At 36.1% G+C, this 20,878-nt stretch overlaps 1 protein-coding gene across 2 annotated transcripts in view; it reads left to right on the top strand.

Moving 5' to 3' along the window:
* DGKB (diacylglycerol kinase beta) overlaps positions 1–20,878 on the top strand; it is a 337,113-nt gene that overhangs the window by 40,818 nt on the left and 275,417 nt on the right. The window lies entirely within an intron of this gene.

The raw sequence follows: 20,878 nt of genomic DNA, 5'->3' as shown, positions 1-20,878 counted from the left end.
CTAGTTCAGTACAGATGTTGAATTTGTTGTGCTGAAACGGGACAGGGTTAGGACCTTATTTTCAGGAAAATCATATAATTTTCTAGATTATGCTACTAAATTTCCAGTGTTTCTGCTGAGGGCGCAGTAGCTCTTTCAGTACCTGGGAAAGATTAAGTTAGTCAGAGCTCTAGCACTGCCAATAGGATCAGGGTCTGTGTTAACTCTTAGACATACAGACTATTATTTAATGGTTCTTAAATAATATGGTTTTAATAGAAGGGAATTATGAGAAGGGTGAAAGTTAATGACTTTGCATTTCCATTTTCAAGGATATCGTTGCAAGAAGTGTAAAGAGTTCTTACAAAGTCCACAACAGAAGCACTTGTGAACAGAATCACAGAATGGGTAAATGAGGCTGAACAGGACCAGCTCCCTTAGTCTTTTTTTTTGCAAGAGACGTTTTCAGGTTTCTTTGGCTGAGGGTTTCATGATGTATGGTAGCTAGTAGCTTTAAGTCTGAAAGGTCTTTGAGTTCTGAAAGGCAAATGGTGTCATCTCACCTTGCTCTTTATTTCCTTGGTCAAAAATAATGACATTGTCTAGAATTGAAGCTGCATGGGTACATGGTGCTAGTCGGTAACACCTGGTGTTGCAGCATCTGCTGTTACTGGCATTGAACATATATTGTGCCTATTACAGATGTGACATATGGTCATCAAATTATTGAATGTCTATTTATACACTGTAAAATATGTAAATATTGATTATGCCTTTGTATATTTCCTGTGTTTCTATGTATCTTCCATTTTCATTTTCATTTATTGTTTGGTTGTTTCTATGGACATTTGCATGTAAACAATAAGAAGCTTTTGTTTCCTACGAGTTCAACTGTTCCTGTTGCTTATTCTTATTATAAAGATTTGGAGGATAATTCAATTGGTTGCTGTGGAAATGAGCCTGATGTCACAAACAGAGAGTTACAGTTCACTAAGCCTTTAAGAAACAAAATGAAGGGAGAATGGGCTAATTGGAGAGCCATGTGACTGTAGCAGAATCTCAGCTCTTATTAAAAGCATGTATTTTTAGTCGCTGCATTTCTATAGAAGAGCTGGAAAGTGTAATTCAAATGATGACAATCCATGACTCATCAGACAAACTGGAAAAAACAGCTTTGAGAGAAAGGATGATCCTACTTCACCTTCATCAGATTCACACTCAGTAAACCAGTAACCCATGGCAGGTCCCTTAAGCCCAGCAAAGCTTCATATGCTTGAAGAAAGAAGGGGAAAGCTGCTTGTCCAACTTATCTACTGAAAAAATACACTTTGCCATTAGCTTTACCACTTCTGCTGTTCTGCTTCTCCTGGGTTTCTGAAGAAAGGAGAGCCAAAGCTGCCTTCCTTGTTCCTCTTGAGAACAGAAAGGTTGGTCTTGGTGGCTCAAATCGAGAGTCAGAGGTGTCTGAAGAAGAGGGGAATTAGGGCTGTCTGATACTGTCAGGAGACTTTCCTCCATCTGCCATTAACTGGGGTGAAGGGCCCTGGATCGCCTTCCTCTCTGTTGTTTTCTACCAGTTAAAAGAAGCAATAAATTAAAATGTGCACATAATTACATCTGTTTTCGTTGTGTTTTTAGGCACTAAAAATATATTGCTTTTTGTGTGGCTCTGGAAGATTTTTAGTGGATGCTATGCAGTGTCACTGCATAGTTTTGTTGGCTGCAATGCAGAATTGAATGGCTTTTTAAGGACATTATATATTGCTAAATTTGTCTTTAGAACTGCCCAGATTTTGTGTGGGTCATAATTTTATTAAAACCAGTATAGAATATAGACAAAATAATTTGTGATTAAATTCCAATATAATATGATTTTATATTAATTCTGAAAATAGAAATGCTTGATTTTATTTTAAACATAGAAGTAACAAATAGTTTTTGTAATTGCAGATGATCCTGCCTTGGAACAGAGGTTGTACTAGATAGTCTAGAGAGATCCTTTCCAACCGTAACAATTCTGTGATTCTGATATTGAGACACTCAGATTAATTCTAGAAGTAGTAATAGAGATAAAAAGTTTGTTTTGAAGAGTGTATTTCCTAGAATTAAGTTGCCTAGTAATAGACGTTTTCATTCATGAAGGCATACTGAAGAGCTTTAAAATGCTTTGTTAACTCTTGTTTCTTAGTTGTTGGTTCTGGTTTTGTTTGTTATTTGTGGTTTTCTTTTTCTTTTTCTTTTTTTTTTTGTTGGTTTTTAGTTTTTGAGTTTCATTTTTGTTTAAGTAGAATGCTGTTTCTACTTTTAGTATGTTATTTATGTTTGAAATTCACTACAGAAATGGAACACACTCCAGTATCCTTGCCTGTATCAACATAAACACTTTAGCAATCCTTCTAACTGCTTTGAAAGAAAGCATAGGCTGTATATTGGTTAAGAGCCTATAGATAGTGCTAATTGAAATGAATAGAAGGAAAAAGTGAAAATTTTATAGATGTTTATGAGAGGAGGATGGGAAGATGGTTTATGTACTAAGTATATGTCTGAATTCTTTGTTGAATAGTGGCACTTCAGTACTGGATAGGCTTTAAGAGTTTGATAAATTGCTGAAATTATACTAGAGATGGCAAAAGCACATTGAAGAGATGTGAAGAAAATGAGTGAGTGACAAGAGTTCCTGGGATAAAAATATAAAAGTCCTGAAAGGGGAAAATTACAAAAAAATGTAAAATAGAAGATGTGGGAAAACAAAGCAAAACTAATGGCTTCAAATAAAGTTGGAGTCTACCAAGTTTTGGTAGACCAAAATTTGTGTCTGTGCCATTTTTACAACCCATAGGTAGTGCCATGAGTGATGTAAGAAAACAGAGAAGAACAGATGTTGGAAACAGCATATGAGGACACATGTTTGGAAAATTTTGATTTACATTTGCTGTTTGATTATGAAAAATAATAATACTACTGAAAAAACATAATCATTAAATTGGGAAAAAATAGCTGCAGCAGAAGGAAAAGAATTCACATCAAGCCTTGGTGGCTAGCCAAAGTTTATCTTGTAAAAATTATTTAAATTACCTTATGTTAATTATTTTTTATTCTGTAGAGGGCCCTCTAGAAGTTTTTGAATATAAATTCTTCATTATTAAAATCTGTGAAGATGTATACAGGCATTATTATTTTGATTGAAAAGCTTGACTACTTATTTAGCTAATTTTGGGAGAGGGTGAATCCAAGCAAGTACTCAATCTAGAATTTGAAAAAAGCCCCTTACAGTCCCTTTGGAGGTGCTCTTATTTTAGAATAAATCAGAAATGGCTGTTCATTCAGATTTGTTTCAGTAGATAAGAAGTTAGTTAATTAGGAACTAGCTAATACTTAGTGAAGTAATGACCCATTTCATATGCCTTTAAGTATAGAAACATATTTTTGTATTTAAAGACTGTGAAGCATCTCTTTCGATTTGCTTTCTGCATTGTTTTACTTAATGTTTATGTTAAACTGTGCAGTCTTTCTCAGAAGCACTCTCTCAATGCCCTTTTCTTTTTTATGAAGTGGATTCCACCTCACTTTCTTTCTCCTTTTCTGAAAGGGAATGAAACTGTTTCCCATTTCTTCCATCTGTTTCATTTTTTTCACAATAATTATTGGTTTATATTGACTAAACAGGTGGAAGAAATAGAAGACAGTTTCATCCCTTTCACAAAAGGAGAATAAAGTCCATTATCATAGCAGATGTTTGTTTCCACCATGGGTTTATTTTTCTAATAATTTCTTAGTGTTAAGAATTACACAGGATATCAGTCTTGTCCTAATCTTTCGTGAACACTTGACAGGAGAGATTCCCACTTTTATCGATAGACTTTCAGTCCAATGTAAATAGTAGTCTTCTGTATAATTCAGAAAAAAAATATTTTCTTTGCATACATATTTTAGAGCTTTGTTTTGTTTTCTCCCCCATTTTACATATTTAATCTTAGATAAAAGTCTAGTAGCTCATGTTGCACAGCTTTGGTGACTGAAGAGCTTTGTAAAAGTTGCCATAATTTGGCAAGCCCTTGCCAAATGACCATGAGTAGATAGCTTATGAACTTGCTATCAGAACTGAGATTTTTCAAACTGCTTTTCTGCTTGTCATTCAGTTGCACTTTGAACTTTTATACATTAATGTTCTTGAACTAGTAACTCTTAATAGTAATTTTAGGGAAATGTAGAATGTTCTGCTATGTTTTCCTCTTGCAGGTCTGGAAATTCAAATGGTGTCTTAAAACTTGAAAGCAATTTTTAGGAGCCTGCTTTTTGAGTTTTGAAAAAACTGAGAAAAATCAATTATAAATCTTCCTGACCACAAAAATTACATTTTGTTTTAACAATGTTAATTTGTACCATTTATGCATCACTGTTTTCTATTAAATTAATCCATTATCAGCATTTCTTATGAAAAGATGTTTGCATTTCATTCCATCAGGCTTTGTCTATTTTTAACCATAATGAGAACATAGATTTTTAAAATTTCATTAATCCTTTACCTTAAAGGATGATGCAGATCAAGTATAAACATGAAAAGAATCAACAAGGAGGAAGATAAGGTCTTTTTTTTTAAGTTATTCAAAATAAGTATTATACATTATTTTTATTGTGAGTATATAGCCATCAGAAATAAATGATAAGTAGGGCAGACTGGTGAAAAATGTGGCAATTAACATCAGAGAAATTTTGGATAAAATCAAATAAAAATAAAGAGATAAGAAATCTTAATGGCAAGCAAGATAATATGCATGAAATAATCAAGGATTTGTATGAGGGTTGAAATAAAGACAGAAGCTACAGAACCAGAAAGAAAGCAAGGTGGGAATAAACAAGTAAACAGTAATTCTCCAGTGGAAGAATTCCACTGTTTTTTTGGCAAGGTTAGGATGTTAAAATTAAATATAAAAGTTTCTTTTGTTTTTCTGTATTCAGTTTATCTACTGAATTACATGCAGGCTTTTAAAAAACTTGAATTCTAGCTGTTCCCTTTAAAACTGGACAGAAGTCAGTTCCTGATCTTTGGAAGTGCTCGATTCCTTCATAGGACACACAGCAGACTGAATGAGAAGCCTTCATTCTGATTTCACAGCTTTTATATGGCTACAATTAACTCCATATGATACCCATTGCTCTCTTAGTGAGTGAAGTTTCCAAGGAATGACTTTAATTCTGATAGCAGGAGCATGGTGCATTTTCTGTGTGCAGTGCGAGTGCAGCATGGGCAGCCATGTTGCTTTGCTGAGCTTTTGGGAAGCTCTGGTGACCTGCAGGCTGTCCTCCTCCTTCCTCACTCTCCCAGCAGCAGTCATCAGCTGGCCTCCTGCCCTTTTTGGGTGGGTGTCCCCCTTCCCACCCCCTGCCCTCATGGGATTCGTGTCCTTCCTTCTTCATCCTCTTGAAGCAGTGCCATGTCCAGTGCCACACTGGCAGCTCTCAGCTTCTGCTCAAGGCCATCCTTATGGTGCTGTTTGGCAAGGGACTGAATGCTCATGGGTGAACTGAGAGCCTGTGTGTAACTGTGTTGGGGACACTGACTTGGACTTTCTGACAAGAATAAAAGCCTGTTATGTTTGGGAGTTCCCCAGAGAGGCAACGTGCTTTGTGCTGTATTTTGCAGTGTAGTGTAAAGATTCCTAAGCTAGAAATGAGCAGTAAAGTGGTGCAGCAGCACAGCTGGAGTCTATTTTCAGTTTATTTCAGGAGCTCTAGAATTCCTCCACTGCCTGATTCAAGCTAATCAGAGTCTCTTTACATAATAATGCCATTTGTAGGCACACAGAACAACACATTTTTTTGAAACAAAGCACTGTGGTGTTCCTTTAGAAACATTTGGATGCTTACAGAATTTAATATTTCAATATTTTATTTGGGAAAAAAAAAAAAAAGGAAAGTTAAATGTAGTTGTTGAAAAACATTGTCCTGGGCTGCATCAAAAGTGTGGCCAGCAGATCAAGGGAGATGATTCTGCTCCTGTGGCTTCTTGTCATGAGACCTCATCTGCAGTGCTGCATCCAGCTCTGGGGTCCCCAGCACAGGAAGGACAGGGACCTGCTGGAAAAAGTCTAAAGGAGGGCCACCGAGTTGTTTAGAGGGATGGAGAACCTCTCCTCTGAGGAAAGGCTGAGGGAATTTGGTTTGTTCATGAAAAGGAACTGGAAAAGGTTTTGGGTTGACCTAATCACAGCATTCCAGTACCTGAAAGGACTCTACAGGAAAGATGAAGAGAGACTTTTTGCAAGAGTGTGTAGAGACAGGACAAGGGGGAATGGCATCAAACTGAAAGAGAGAAGGTTTGGATTAGATATTAGAATGAAATGCTTTACTATGGGGGTGGTGAGGCACTGGAACAAATTGCCCAGAGAACTTGTGGAGGCCCCATCCAAGAAAATGTTCAAGACCAGGTTGAATGGGGCTCTGAGCAACTTGGTCTGGTTAAAGGTGTCCCTTACCCACAACAGGGGAATAACTAGAGGATCTTTAAAGTCCCTTCCAAAACAGGTGATTCTCGGATTCCATGACTATTAATATCAGGTTTCTTGGAATATGTTATCTAATGAAGCACTTCTTCACAACAGAGGAAATTTCAACTAAAAATTTATCATTTTGATGGGAAAAAAGCAAATAATTTGCACAGCTTTATATTAAATGTAAAATTTACTAAAATTTCTGTATTGTCTTGAAATTTTGGTTTGGGCAATTGCGTCTCTGAAGACAATCTCAACAATATTTACTCTGTTGTCTAAAACAAGTTATTCTATGATAGCCATTTTATTTGTATTCATATCTGTATCTTGGGTGTTGGGGTTTTTTTCAGATTTAGAAAGGGGGGATAAATAGTAGATTATTTTAGATTACTTCTAGATTACTGACTATAACCTCTTTACTCTTTGTGAGTGACACTAAGATTGAGATATTCTGACAAGGGTCTGGCATATTTCTCAATAGGGCAGAGGATTGTACGTCACTACTTTCAGGAGACTGGGTCTTTTATTTTATAACTTATCTTGAAGCCATGATCTCATACATATTGAAACTTAGTAAGCCATTTATTTCCTGAGGTTTTTTTTTTAGTGCACATCCATGATTAAAAAAATACCTTGTAAGAAAATTTACTTTATAAGGGGATAAAGAATATAGGGGGCTGCAGGAGGAGTGGGAGAGGCCAGCTTGGATCATCCCTAGACACCAAGTAAAAATTGCATCTCCTATAGGTGACATGCCTGGCAGGCTCCCGGACTTGCAATGGCTTTTTAACAAGAACAGATTCCTTGGGTTACAGTGTTTTAGAACAGTATTTTTACAACATAGTTATTCAAATTATTTCCTTTATGTAATTCTGGAACATGAATAAAAGAGCAAAGGGAAAGCCCATCTTCACAAGCAAAGGAAAAATCTAAATTGTTTCCTGTACCATCCTTTGACAAAGTTCTGTAGTGTTTTCCTTTGCACTTTCAGAGGTCTTTCACTGTATCAACCAACTTTCCTTTTTCTCATTTTTCCTCAACCAAAACAAACTATGTCTGTTAAGCCTGATCTCCAAAAGCAGGTGAGTCAGAAAGTTCACAGATGGTTTACTCTTCCATTTACTTGAAATGTAACTCTGTTGGAATTGGAATGGAGCTCCCTCACACCTAGTCTGTTCCCCAGGTATTTAGATGAATTTTTTTTCCAATCATATTCTTGCCTCTTTTTCTTTTCCTCAAAAAAACCTATTTTATTAATATATTGCTACTTTTAAATACTTGTAATTATGGCATATGGAACATTCAGAATGTTCAACTGCGAGTTGATGATGAATACAAAAGTTTGGGAAAAGTTAAGGTCTGTTTATGTCTGTAATTTCCTATTTCTGAATGTTCTAATATTAACTTCTGGTGTTTTAGGTTTTGGTTTTTTTTTTCCTCATGTAAAGAGTATTAGATAGAATATATTTATTCTAAAATGGAAGTCATCCTTTTAGATCATGGGAAATTTAAGGTCTCTGGAAACTCAGAAAATTATGAGATCATACTTTTACATTTTTCTGTTTAAGATACATTAGTTTCAACTAATTTAAAAAAAAGGTGTGAAGGAGCAGAAGAAGATTAGAAGATTGAACTTTTCTTTCTTCTTCTGTCTTGCTATTTTTGAAGGTTCATCTGCCTCTTCCTGTCTTTTCTTCTCCCTATTTTTTATTGTTTTCTCTTGTTCCTTGAATCCTTTTTCATTTTTAACTCCTCATCCTTCTTTACTTCTCATATCTTTTCTGCTTACTTTTGCTCTAATTATCTGTATCTTACATGCTCTGGAGAGTATCATTTTTAATCTGCCTAACTGAACAATACAAAATTAAATAAAAAACATGTCCAGTGTGATAATACTGAGGTAGAACTGGATGGATTAGGAAACAAATTTGAATTCTGGGGCCTGGGAATGTTGATAGCGCATTATTATTATGTTGTCTTTTGTCTGTGGCAAGATTAAGTTGATGAATACCAGTGTCATGTTACTGGTATTTTGCTACTAGATTAGAGTATTAATGTTGTTATAATACTTGTATTTTAGGGCTACGCATTCATAAAACATTTGAATACATATGTGTTAAGTTTATGCAAAGCTTACAATAAATAAACATTTACTTTCTTCTTTTAAACATATATTGAGTTTAGTTTAGGGGCATATCTTTGTAGTTTGAAGCATAGGTGACAGAAAAGATACTTTACTAAACTGATTTGTTTATGTTATTTATATTTTTTTCCCCTAAAATGTAAGATAAAATTATGGATTGACAAGGTAAATGTTTGCTGCAAAAGTTATTGGTTGTTGTCAGGATTTGTGGCATGAATAATTTAAGGAAGGACCCACTCAAAGATGGAGAACACGTTTTTTATTTGGAAACAGAGTTTGTTGAGGAAATTAGTTGTAAACTTGCCAGAAAATGCTAAAATATGTTGTGACTATAATAACAGGTAAATGGCAAAATTGCTTTATGAAATGTAGAGATTTCATCAGTATGGTACAGCAACTGTCCGTAGTGGGTGCTGGCCTCTAAGGAGGCCATGGAATAAATTGAATAAATTGGTACAATCTATGCTCTTTAAACTATTTCTATATGTATCATGTCATTTATAGTAGACCTTTCATAAGTTTCACAAGTTTCTATAGATGAGGAAGATACTAAGTTGGATGATACAAGTAAGCAGATGTAAAACTCAGGGTACGCTGACATTGCAGTCAAAAAGTGAGTATGTCTTACACAACTTGAAAAAAACTGGCTTAATTTAACTACCTTTTATACCTCAGAAGTCAATTTTTGACACAGCAGGTGCTTGTTCCTCTCCTCTTCCAAACTGTTAGTTAAATATCCAAATAAATTCCGTAGAACACTATTTGATGGATTTAAAAAACCCTTGTGAATGTTAGAAATGCATTTAAGATGACATACTGTTTTGGAAATACTAGGAATAGACTCCAAGCTAATGCAACTTAATTCTGAAAGATTTGTTGTTGTTTAAGCAGTCCGTTATCTTACTTGTCATAGTTCTTGGCATTCTTGCAGGCAAGAAGCACTGTTACCATTTCATAGAACTCGGTTTTACCCATCTTTATGTTAAATTATATACTTTTATCATATAAGCTGCATTTTTCACAGTTTATTTGATGGGGTCTTTGGTTTGTTGCGTGGTAGATGTATTTTATGATATCATCATATATATCTGTCATGTACACTCAGTGACTAAACTTTCATAGTAAGTAGCAGTCACTTGGCTTCCATCCTTTTCACACAATGCCTTCATAATTATGTCTTAGCTCATTCACACAATCATGGAATAGTTAAGGTTGGAAAGAACCTCTGAAGATTATCTAGTCCAACCCCCCTGCTAAGGCAGAGTTACCTAGATATTCAGTCAAAGATATTTATCCAACATCATTATTGTTTTAAGGCAAAAATCAGTCTAGATGTGTAGTACTTCTCATCTATTTCCCTGTCCTCAGACTCCCTATGATTCAGATTTGCTGAAAACAATCCATTTTGTATTTCCTTGAAGTCAAACACAGTGATTCTTAGAAAGACCAGGGGGTAACCTATAGAACAGGACAGACTACTTTTAGAACATAGAAAGCTGTATATTACTGTGTGTGTCACACAAAAACTGGTAATTTGTGGTAGCACACAAAAGAGCAACCATCTATCCTGGGGAATAAGCTCAGAGAAAAATTAAGTAAGTGTGAGAAAATATAAATGAAGAACAGATTGATGGGATAAAACCATAGATAACAGATTATAGGATAATTTTAGGATTGAAGCTATTTCTGAATACTTGAACAGAGATGGCTGAGAATTTATGTGTTCTTGTTCACTTGTTTTATTAGGTGAATAGGGAATTGTAGGAAGTGATAAGAGTAAGAAATAAAGCTTAAGAGAGCAATGAGTTCTGGCTTCTAAGCCTGTAGAGAACAAGTAACCCAAGTGTACTGAACTGCTTATATTAAATAGTCAAGCAGATATTTTTTAGGATGATTAGAAAAATGTAAGTTTGCTTGTGGGAGCTATTTATATGAATAATGTTATTACCTTGCCAAGCAAGTTTCTGTGAAAAAGCAGTCTTTCTTAGAGTGTCTCTCCCTGATACTCTTGACACAAAATGTCATTTGATAAAATCACAGATAATCCGGGTAGTAGAGTTTAATGCTGCCTTTGTCAATGTGTTATATTCTAAGATTTATTCTTGCTTGCTGTCTCCTTAGAATCCTGGAATGACAAAGAATTACCCGGTTCCAGCTTTGATATTAAATTGGAAAGGCAGAAGATGAAATCTCTTTGTACTAAAATCGATACAAAATATAGGTCTAATGTTTTTGTAGAGAAAGGGAAAAGATTTGAGATGCATCAAGCAAATATCAGTAGAAAACAGATCTCTACGAGTGTGGATTGATCCTAAGGGCTTTCCTTTCCTTTATGTTCTTGCATGATACCTCTCTTCTGTACACTCTATATCTCAAGTATTGTCTGTTATGGTTCATATTGTCCATAAAGGCACATAAGAGAATAGTGAGATAAAGCAGTTAATTATCTGAAGAAAGTATTTAATGATGAAAAAAAAAACATATAACAAATTACTAAAAATGCTGTTTAACTATACCAAACTTGAAAACAGCTGGCTTAGATGAAGACAGAATTTGAAAGTCCACACTAGAAGATTTACGAAAGTAGTAATTGAACCATTTGTATCTCAGAGCAATGAACATAAAACAGATTTCCCAGGATAGATTTAAAATGACAATTCTTAAGATAAATGAGCATATATTAATATTTAATGTGTGAAAGTATAATATAAATACTGAGCTGCTTTGTTGTAGTAATGAAAATAGGAAAACTCAAAAACTTTCTGGCATACAGTTAAGGCATAGTTGTAGTCTCTTACCAGTTGTTGATTTCATTAAATTTCAAGTTACAGCAATTAGGAGAACAGTATTATCTTAGAATTTAGGTCTTGAAGTGGAACTGACTTTTTTTTTTTTAACTGATCAGTCTGTAGCATTTTTTCTTTGACTTTTATATTTTAATTCTATATATTTAGCAGTAAACTTTTTTGATAGCTTTATAAGGGAGCTGAATGTGTAAATACCACAGTGGAAACAATCTCTGCATCATACCATGCCTTTGGAATTAAGCAATAGTTGGAAGGCTGTGATTTGTAGGCAGATGTTTGCTAGCAGCCCATTCCTATGGACAACAAAGCTGTTACTTTTTCAGTGACTAACTTTAAACTTTCTATAATATTAATGTTTCCACAGGCTCAACGCGTGTAATGTTATAAGTACTCAAAGATTGATTCTAAAATTTATATGGCAAGATTCTCAGCCAAAATGGTGATAAATGAGAACTGTTGTTGCAGTGTCAACACACACAAGCTTAAAAATATTCTACAAAGGAAATAGATATTGGAGCAACTTTGTAAAAGCAATAATGATTAAAAAAAAAAAAAAAATTAGCCAGGAGTATTGAGTCATGAATCTTTTTCTTATTATGTAAACTGGAGCAGAGTTTTAAAAAATACTAAACACTTGCCCCAAGAGGTCAAATCTGCTTATGCTATCCAAAGAGGCATGGAATGTAAAGAAGTGTTCTGTTTCCCTTCCCCATATTGTATATGGCCACCTTACACTAATTTTTATAGAGATTTGGATAGATTAGATCAGGTAATGTCTTGCTGATTGCAAAAACTCATCTGAATTCACCAAGTTGCGCATATCATGTCTATGTGTTTATTTATATATAAACTAAAATGCAAGGGCTCGGCAACATTGTATGTGTATGTACAGGGTCTATATGTCTGCATCGTGTGAAGTCTCCACATGCAAATGTAATCAGGCAATAGAGAATTTTGTACATGCCAAAATACCAGTGGCAGTGCTACTCTGCTTGATAGATTTCCTGATGGTTTTGATTGCCACTAAATGTTGAAAAGCTTTTGATAGCATTGTCAAGGCTTTTTTCTCTGAGTCCTGAGGGGAACAAGCTCTAGTGATCTCTTTTTTTAGCTGCTTTTCCTCCCTGCACCAAGCATGAGATCACTAAGAACAAAATCTTAGGAACAGTATTTAGGACAGAAAAAGGGCAATCCAGTTTATACTGGTACATATTCACAGCACATATTCACTGGTACATATTGCACAGCAAGTGCAAGAGCCTTCATTATTTGTAGTTCAAAATTTGGATTCATGTGTACTTGTGTTGCTAATTCTCTCAGTTTTATGCCCTAGCTATGTATTTGACTTTAAAGGCTTTGATCCCATGAGAAACTATAATAGAGAGTCATGATTGCAAGAAACACAGATTTTTATGATGTTAAGAATAATCACTGTATAAACATTTAAAACTTTGTAAGAGGAAGGGTAAAATGAACTTGATACTTTGGAAACAAGAAACATGATAAAGCAAAATGGGGGAGAAAATTGTGCTCAGGAAGAAGAAAAAAATAATTTCAAGAACTGTCTGTGCTGTAAGGAAGAATGGAAGGACCAGATGTAGCTTTGAAATTTTGTCTTGCAATATACCCTATTCAATAATTTTTGAAGCCATAATTGAAGTTTAGGTTAAATAAACTTCAACTTTAGGTTAAATATGTTATGAGTTCAAAGTATACAAATATAAAAATTCAGAGAATCACAGAATCAATAGGGTTGGAGAAGACCTCCAAGATCATCAAATCCAGCCTTCGACTGAATGGCACCATGCCCATTAAAACATATTGTGAAGTACCATGTCACTTTTTTGGACACTTGTGGGGATGGTCAGTCCTCCACTTCCCTGAGGAGCCTGTTTCAAATCTTAACCACAATTTCAGTGAAGTAATCTTTTCCTTCTAGGCAACCTCAACCTCCCCTGGTGCAACTTGAGGCTGTTTCCTCTTGTTCTGTTGCTGGTTGCCTGGGAGAAGAGACCAACTCTCACATGGCTACAGCCACCTTCCAGGGAGCTGTAAAGAGTGATAAGATCTCCCTTGAGCCTTCTTTCCTGCAGGCTGAACAATCCTTGTACCCTCAGATGCTCCTTGTAGGACTTGAGATAGACCTTTCTCCAGCTCCATTGCCCTTCTCTGGACACACTCTAGCTTCTCAATGTCCTTCTTGTTGTGAACGCAGGATTTGGTGTGGCATTTTGGGGAAAACAGTAACAAATCAATTAGTATATTTTTTAAAATGTGTATTTCAAAACCTGTAACCCGTAGAAATATCCTTAATAATAAACTTACAATGCTATTTCCCTATTCCCACTTAAAATCAGAAATAATACCTGCTAAATTTCTAACCAAACTAATTTGACTCTTCACTAATAGTTAGTGCTTAGGTTTTGTGTTTGGAATGAAATACATTGTCAACAGTATTCTTTCCTTAATTTAATAGACAGTTGTTTCATCATCATTCTAACTGAAAAACTTTTGAGCTGGGAGCCTCTATCGGATGATATGAACAAAAAATAAACAGGAAATGAGAAAGGGTTTGTATGAGCTTTCAAACTAAATTGTAAGGACGGGATCTGAGGATTGGAGAAGCTCCCAAGCCTTCTCCTCCTTTCTGGTCTCAGTGTGAGGTGTTCTTTGACAGACTGACAAGCTCTTGCTTGCCCTGACCACAGGGAGATGGCCAGTGCCTGGCTTGGGGGCTGCTCACTGCCAGTTGTGGTGATGGGACAGACCCTGGTGGTCAGGGCCTTCCCTGCTGACCCAGAGGTCTCACAGAGCCCAAATATTCACAGCAGCCCGATATCCTGAGTCTTTCTCTCAGAGATGCACTCGAAGGAGCTTTCAGACTGTTGAAGGTGTAATTTTCAGAATGTCAGAAAATAAAGGAGTCCAAATGACACAGAAAGTTAGCTGAAGTAATTTTAAAATGCAAAATGCAAAAATCTGATGCATTTTTTTATCCTTTAACAGTTTTAAAGTACACTCAGGACTTAGCTGCAGTTCTGCTCAAGTTTTGGAGTCTGTTTTCATCCTTTATTTATTTCTTCCTTTGAAAGTTCATCCCACTAGCAGACTAAAATTAAGCCTCCCCGACTCCCTGTTGTTTGCCATATCCTTTTCACTTGAACATCTGCTTAGGGAAGAGGGATTTGGTGGACATTTTTTATTAATGTGGACTAAAGATGTGTTGGCACATGCAGTCAATATTGCTTTTTTTTTCACAAAGAAGTCCTTGTCTAAGCATCATTTAGTTGATAGCAATGGGTAAAATGAATCTGTCTTGCTCCTTGTGCTGCCGATCCCCAGCAGGGAGGATGGGTGGAAGAGGCAGATTGTGTTTTGGGTGTCAAGAGGAGGTTTTCCTCTGCAGCAAGAGCTGCTGCTCCTACGTCTCTCTTGTTCTACCTCCTCCATTCCCTGTTGCAGAAGTCACTTGCCACTATATTTATTTAGGCAGCATCATCTAATCCTGACTGAGTTTCTAAGAAGCCTTTTTCCTAATTGTCATAGAATTCAATGAGAATGTAATTTGGAGGGTTGATGTTCAATTCTTCTGATTACAGAGTGTTACCCAAACCATTGCTAACAGCAGGTTTGGGGAGGTCTACTTTAGACCAGTGGACAGTGATTGCCTCCTCGGCCACTCTTTGCAAGCCACAATAAGTTTTAAATTCTCATTACAAGGAAGCCAAAATCAAGTGCTTATCCTATTAAAGGTTTAAAATGTTTGTTTCCTTTGTAAAATTTGCATCAAAAGACCAGTTATAAGTCATGAACCAAAACCAAGGTGTGACCTGTATTGAAAGCTTTGGCAGTGAGCCTGCAGCCCTAGATATGGGCAGCAGAGGACATGCAAGTCTCTGCCTTCTGCCAGTTCAATAACAACCATCAGGCATCTCTTACCAACACAGATGTGCTGCAGCCCTGAATATACTTCATGAGCCACATTCTTACTGAAACAACCTCTTTGTAGAGAGGTGAACAGTTTTTAATCGATGGTGCTGCATGTAGGTTTGTTAGCAGGCCTGGCCTTTTTAATATACTGGAATTTCTAGACCAGTAAAGCTTTAGATTAAGCATAGCTGTAGCTTGAGTAAAAGCATTGTCCAGTTCTCTGAATGAAATGAACTAGGTAAAAAGAAAAAAAAAAGTTGTGCATGTAAATTTAGATACACACACATTACTGTATTGTTGTATCCACAAAAGAAAGGAAAATCCATAGAATAAGAACCTGTATAAAAATTGTAATGACAACTGATTGCTGGATTTCTCTCAGTGTTTCTCTTTGTCAAGAAGAGCTTTTGAGTTTGAGCTAGGCTTTGTTGGCATGCAAAAAATTGTATATGTATGGTTGAACCTTTTGCTTTTCTAAGTCATAATAAGATGTATAGAAAACCTCTATGAAGCTTTTATATTTTTTATGCCTGTGATGTGTTTCATATTGTGTTAAGTTTACAAAAGGCAAATGGACATAGAAACTGGTTATTACTCTACGTGTTATTGTAGGTGTTAAAATTAATTATGGTCCAATGAATATGCAGGTTGTTATGATTTTCTGTTGAGAATTATAACTCAGAATAATTTTTTCTAATGTTTATTTCCTTTTAAATTAAAAAGCATTTCTGTGTCCCTAGCATGTGAGTTCTACGTAAATTGTCTTATGAGTCTTTTTTAAGGAAAAAAATATTTTGAAGAAAGAGTATGAGGAGATGAGGAGAAAATGTAGGAAAAATGTGTGATCTGGGCAAGTTTTCCTTATGTTTTGTGTTTTCTGATTATAGGAGAAATGGTACACATAATTCCAGTCTCAACTGATTGCTCAATTTTCTTCATCTGAAGTTGAGTCACTTTAGAAAGTGAATAATAATTTTTAATGTGGGCTAAACCTCAAATGGTTTTGAACTTAGTATGTAAATTTGTCTTCAGTTATAAAAAGTACCTTTGTCAGGGCTGAGAGATAGTTAAGAAAAAAACAAGACACTTTGATACTTTTGCTTTCATATATCCAGGTTTCATATTTCCCATGTCATTATTTTAATTGTTTTGCCTTTATTCTTTATCCCAAGTCACATCTTTATTGTTTTGGAGCCTTAATTTAAAACAGAATTTCTGCAGCATGGTGTAGAATCCAGCTATGTTTCTCCCATGTACTTGTAACAGCTTTTCAGTTAGCAGTCTTTCACACCATGCCTTTCCCATTTATTCTGCCCCAAACTCACTGGGGCGTGAGGTAGGAAATGGCATCTCACCTCATCCAAGGCAAACTCTGAATCCTGGGCCAGAGTTTCCCTTTTTCTCCTTCCACCCTCTTGACTAAAGGCAAATTGCAACAGAAGATGGGTTGAACGGTCAGAGTTGAAATCAATTCAGGTGGGGGACAGAACTGAAGGTCTTTTTTATTTTGACTGAATACCCAAAGCACTGCCCTATTGGGTAATAAAAATAACAAATTTGTAAAAGCAAAGAGAGATTTTTCATGAAACAAACATCATATTTCAAGCTACATTAAATTTGTTTTGTGCCAGCTACAGCTATAACTTTGCAGATAACATGGGATATAAGCACTGCCATGACAGGCTATATACTATATACACACTTACTTGGAAACCATCTCTCTTGAGGAGAGCTTGGAATGCAGAGACTTAACAAAGAAGGAAATTGTCCTTGATTTTAAAAACAGCTAACAGTTTAAAACCATATTTGTGTTTTAACATGGGTGGTGCTTACAAATTTACTGAAATTGCTCTGAAGTGCTAAGATGCTAAGGTGTGTAGAGAATCTGTACTTTTAGGAAACAGAATACAGGTTATGTTCTGATGTTTGTGTTTCCACCAGCATTTTACAGTGATTATTTAGATTATTTGGATCAGACAAAACTGTAAAGAAATCCATACCGTTGTTTTTACCTCCTATTTATTTCCTATTTTTAGAAAAAACAATCTTAGGAAAGATTTCTAGATACTTTTGTATATATTTTCTCAATTTTTTTTTCTTATTTTTTGATGAAAAGCATGTACTTAACTATTTTTTAAGTGGAGTTGATAACATTTTATTGGAGTTTCTATTCCATACAGCTTTCTAGGACAGCTTTTTGTTGGCTTTTTGGTTGTTTCTTTTTTAATATGATTCCTGAAAAAGATTAGAAAATGATCCTATTCCTCATATCCCTTTAGGAAAATTTATTAAAGCTGGAACATGTTCCCAATATTAGTTTGCCTACTCAAGGCTGAGGAAGAAGAATTAATTTTTCTTGAGGGTTGTCAGCACTGTTAAGGAGTATGCAGGCAGAAGATGGTGTGTTGGCATTCTTCTTAAAATATCGATATGTCATTTTGAACATTTTGAAAGATCTCTGTTCTAGCTTGGATACTGTCACATGAGCTGAAAAGAATGATTGAATGACTGTGAAAAAAAGATTGTAAAAAATTATTCTGCCTTGGCGGTAGTACTCAAAATAATTATAGCTCCTGACCCGAATGTGGAGATATTTTCAAAAGTTTTGCTGGACAACTAGAGCAGAATTTACATCTGAAGACTTTTATTTTCTTGACAATAATTTCAAACATGAAAGCCATGCTTTTTGGATGCGACTCTTTTAAACTCGTGCATGAAAAAGGTGAATAGTTATGTTGTTGTTGCAATAGAGCATATTTTCTTTCTTGATACTTGACTAAGAAAATGTAAAATAAATGGAAAGCAAGAATTTAATTTCATTTCAATAAGTAACATAACACAGCTTTTGCTTTTAATTACAGTTGTGTAGGCATAATACCAATTTAAAGAGGAATATACTATCTGGCAAAATGTGAAATTAAAGCATAGTCATTGATGAAGGAAAACCTCAAGACATTGTTTTAAAACCACTAGAAAGCAGTCCATTTTTTATTTTATTTATATTTTTTTTTTAATTTCAATAATAAAAGATGTGTGAGGAGACCTTGCTGTTTTTCTATTTGATGTTTGTGTTTAAACTTTCCTCCAAAGTTCAGAAAAATCCTTTTTTAGGATGAGGCTTAATCACCTCTGTCAAACATCTGCTCATCTCACATTGCTACTTTTGTAGTTATTGCCATCATTACCATAAGATGCAATATTTTGTCATGGTTTGACGCTGGCTCAATGCCAGCACCCCCATGAAAATTCACCTCCCCAAATAAATGCTGTGCAATGCGATCAGTAACAGACCAGAGCAGGCCCAAGCTTAAAAACAAAGGAGAAAGAACTTTATTAAGCTACTACTATGATAAAAGACACACACTAAATCCAGAATGAAAACCCTCCAAAACATTCCTCTTCCCCCCACTCAAACTCCAGCAAACCACAGTGAGACACAGCTTGGACCCTCAATCAAGTCATGACCCTTCAGATAATCAATACTCAGTCCCTCAAGGGACAGAGGAGTCTCCCTTGCAACATAGACCCCCCCAGGAAACACAGTTGCCACCTCCTGTGTTTCCCTGTCACACATGGCAACTGCCCGGAGAAAAAATCTGCCAGTGTGACACTCTCCATTCCATGTCACAGTGCTCTCACCACCGTGCATGGACAGACTGCTCGTAGGGCTCCTTTAAGGATGCTTTGCCACGGACCAAAAGAAACAACAGTTCAGCTTCTCATCCTGGGACTACAGTCCCCCCCATTTTCTTCCTCCCCTGGGGCCGAGGGTCTTAAGAACAGATATCATCTTGTTCCTGAAGACAGAGGGCATCATCACACCCTCCTCAACTCTTCTCTGTTCACTCCACTCCTGTGTTGGTAGTTGCTGAAGCAGGTCTCTTGGCTCACCGTTGCATCCCCCTAAAAATGCAGTCTCTGTTGCAGGAGAAATTGGTTCAGTCTATGGCTATCAAGAAAAGTCCAGCCACAGCCACTCCATCATCTCCTCCCACCTAAAAATTTCTTCTTCTTCTAACATCTCAGGTCCCAGACTGTCTCTCTTCTACTTCAAATTGAGGAGGAGTAATATTTTACAAAGCTTTCATTTCCCAGGAAAGGGTTAAAAGTCTCAGACTCCCCAGATGTCTGAACTCTCTGCCCAGAACTCCAACTCTCATGGCTGGGCACCTTCCCACCACCTCTCCGTCTCCTCTGCCGGCAAATTCCAGGTGCTGTCAGGCTCTCTGTCTCTTTCCCTCTCGGGGGGGGGGGGGGAAAGGCATCTCCGTTTCTTTCCACCCTTCTGTCTGCAGGGGCCTGCCCGATTCCAGTCCTTCAGCCCCTGGCCTACCTCTCTCAGGCCACATGGCTTCCCCTCCCCAACCCAGCCTGTGGCTGGGCAGGGGAGAGTCTGCACTCTCTGACGACCAGAACCAAAGAGAGAGTTCTCCTGGGAGTTCTTGCTTTTAACCCCCTGTGTTCTCAGAGGTGTGTCCATACTTTCAGTGGTCACTCCAGGTGCCAATATCCAAACCTGACCACTGATTGGTTTGACCCTAACTTTCTGAAAAAATTCAGTTCCGTGTCAAACCACGACAGATTTTTATATGCAACCATGTGTGTGAATACTGAAAAATATATTAAAATAATAGAAACCAAATTAAAAGAAATTTTTGTAAGTCATCAGTTTATGTCCTTGTCCTGGTCAGTAAGTGTCTAACCCACCAGCCTCTAAATTACAGCTGATAATAAAATTTGTTGCTTAACATATTTATTTATTTATTCTTTTTTCCATAAAGTTGTGATTTTTTTCTTGCAATTCAAATGACACAGCAATAAGATTACAGTTTATTTTATCAAGTAAATATTTGCATTGATTGCCTGTAATACCTGCTAAACTCCATTGCTTATGTTTGACAGTAGCATTGAAATAGATCAAAATAGTGAAAAGAAACTATTTTATTGGGGCCACACGTAGTCTCAGATGTTTTTATTTAAGAAAATTTGGTAAATGAAAAATGTTGGGAAAAGTCATTCTTATTACTGTGTAAAGTGTGTATGAGAGTGGGAGGGAAACACCTCCTGCCAACACCTCTTAAAACTGAATTTCAGTGTTGTATCCTGTTTATAGCTGCTATGAACTGTTACAGAACTCTTACATAACTATTGTTCAAATCCTTGGCTGCTACATTTTCTCCTTTCAGGTCATATAATTTGCTAAACTTATGTTTTAGAGTCATGTTTAAGATGCTGTATTTCTTTAAAGTCCAAGAACTATTACAATGCCTTATTTTGTTGTTTTAATTAAGAAAAGCCATATTAGGTCCTAATGTTTGTAATATTAAGTGCCTAAATAATTGCTCTAGAGAGCTCTGTTCTAGGTTCACTCTTTGCTTCTCTACTTTACTTTCAGGTTTTGTTGTAGAAATAAAATTGTAGATGTAAAGTTCACCTATTCTCTTATTGACTGCTTTGGTACTCATTACTAGTTCATGTTGTTGTGGCCATTATGCACATTTGACCATTGTACACTCAACTACTGCATT

The sequence above is a fragment of the Vidua chalybeata genome, chromosome 1, assembly GCF_026979565.1.
Source record: "Vidua chalybeata isolate OUT-0048 chromosome 1, bVidCha1 merged haplotype, whole genome shotgun sequence".
NCBI classification, from domain to species: domain Eukaryota; kingdom Metazoa; phylum Chordata; class Aves; order Passeriformes; family Viduidae; genus Vidua; species Vidua chalybeata.
Note: the sequence above shows the minus strand (reverse complement) of the source record. Positions and strands in the feature narration are given on the sequence as shown.